This window comes from Monodon monoceros, unplaced genomic scaffold (assembly GCF_005190385.1).
Source record: "Monodon monoceros isolate NGI ecotype Baffin Bay Population unplaced genomic scaffold, NGI_Narwhal_1 Super_Scaffold_22, whole genome shotgun sequence".
NCBI classification, from domain to species: Eukaryota; Metazoa; Chordata; class Mammalia; order Artiodactyla; family Monodontidae; genus Monodon; species Monodon monoceros.
Window position 1 is genome coordinate 9784063 of NW_021703779.1, and position 2441 is coordinate 9786503.

Here is a 2441-nt window from a genome sequence, read left to right on the forward strand (position 1 = left end):
CGAAAGAGAAAGAACCTTGTTTCTTCTCTCATCAGTGTTTTTATAGCCTCCGGGGTCAGCCCCACCCCTAAAAACTAAGCCCCAGTGAGCCGGGGAGGCGGGGAGAATGTGTTGAGGGTGTGACCAGGTCCAGGAGCCCTCTGCACCCCTCAGCTCAGAATTACGGTCTGGGGTCAGGAACAGGACTGCAGCTCTGTGCTCTCCTGGAAGGAACACCCTTGCTTTCAAAGTCTGCTTTTCCCGTTCTCACTTCTGTTTGTAGGTTCCTCTTTGTCACAATCCTAGTGGCTTCCCGCCATTCACCCCGGCTTGGGCAGTTTCCTGGAGCCGTGTCGTGGGTAAAGCCAGTCAGCGTGAATGGCCGGGGCCCTGGCCCCCTTCCTTCGGGGTCCCATTGGAATGACCGCTCGTGCCCAAGGGGACAGGGAGGTGACCCCGGGCCCCCGATGCGCTGGCTCAGTCTCCATGGGACCGCAGACCCCTCAGCCGCCCACTCTGGCGCCCCCGGCTCCGTCCCCATCAGCGGTTTAGTGCCGTCAGACAAGCAATGACTAATTTCAAAAAAGCCCCCACACACCCGGGGGCTGGCAGCGTGGGGAGCGTGTGTTGTGTGCCTGGAATCCAGCCCTCCATGTGGGGAAGGAGCTACGGGGAACAGAAATGGGGAACCGGGAAAGGGGGTGGGAGAGGCCAGGGCACGGAGCAGCTGGGCCGGGAGAGACCAGAATAGCAGCCCGTCCAGCCAGCGCCTAGCACCTGCCACGCGGCCCGGGGGCATGGCCGGCTCGGCGAGGAGGGCGGGGTCGGCAGCGCCTCCGCCCCAGGAAACCCGTGGCCCCGTGGACGGCAGACGACAGCCCAAGGCCGCATGCCCGTCGGGCGCCCAACGGGGCTCCCGGCCGCCGGGGGAGCTCCTAGGGACCTGCTGAGGGGCGGGACGTCCCCCGCGGGATGCAGTGGATCAGTTCCCAGGGGGCTGCTTCCCTGTGGCCACGATCACCGCCCAGCAACGCAGCCCCTAAACCCCCTTCCCACGCGGCCTCCGGCTGGGCCCGCGTACCAGAACGCAGGCCACGGCACAGAGCTTCGACCGGCCCGTGGACAAAAAAGTGATGGGCTCCCACCCTTATCATCCAGGCGCCCGGGCTTCCCATCCTCCCAACAATGTTTATCAGGCAGGGTTTGGCCATGAGATGACGCTTTTTGGCTACATGTCCTTCAAACACCACAGTAAAATGCTAACAATACTAGTGACTGTGATTCTATGATGATATAGTTGCAGGACCACCTTAAATCAAAGTAGGCTCACATATTTAAGAGAATATATGTACACAGTGCTATATATAGGATGGATAACCAACAAGGACCTACCGCGTAGCACAGGGAACTCTATTCAATATCTTGTAATAGGAAACGAATCTGGAAAAGAATATATATGTGTAACTGAATCACTTTGCTGCACACCTGAAACTAACACAACACTGGTAATCAACTATACTCCAATATAAAATAAAAAGTTTAAAAGTAAATAATAGGGACTTCCCTGGTGGCGCAGTGGTTAAGAATCTGCCTGCCAGTGCAGGGGACATGGGTTCGAGCCCTGGTCCAGGAAGATCCCACATGCCGCGGAGCAACTAAGCCCGTGCGCCACAACTACTGAGCCTGCACACTAGAGCTCTTGAGCCACAACTACTGAAGCCCGCACGCCTAGAGCCCGAGCTCTGCGACAGGAGAAGCCACTGCAATGAGAAGCCCGCGTACCGCAAAGAAGAGCAGCCCCCACTCGCCGCAACTAGAGAAAGCCCGCGCGCAGCAATGAAGACCCAACGCAGCCAAAAATAAATAAATAAATAATTTTTTAAAAAAAGTAAATAACAACTAAATAAAAGACTACATGTATATAGTATATTATTATAATCATACAGGTACATTAATGTATGACTTACATGGTGTACATTAATTAATGTTTGCATCAATGTTACATAGCATTCATGTCTATTAATTAACCTTGGTGTATAAGTACATTCGTATACATTAAATATTAAATGTGTGTTTATTTATTTAAGGGAAAACGTTCCGTCTGTTTGTCTTTCGCTACAGACACACGCGTGTTTCCGGCGGGGTTCAGCCCGTCTCCCTGGGGCCTGCGTCTCACACACCCTGTTGGGTCCAGCGGGTCCATCCTGAGGTCGGAACCTGACCTTCCTGGGGCCACCATCCCCACCCCCTGGGGGGCCCCGGACCCACATCAAATCTACTCTAGTTTAGACGCCAACACCCACTCCTGCTCTGAAGCGTTTCAGGAACCTCTCTCTCACGGGGAGACTTGTATCTAGTCTTCAGTCCAGAAAAACGTGCAGAGAGAAATTCTTGTCTCCAGGGAGTCTCCCCCTCCCCTCCCCCTGGGCCCGGGGCCCCCCGACGCACGCGGGTCAGGTTCC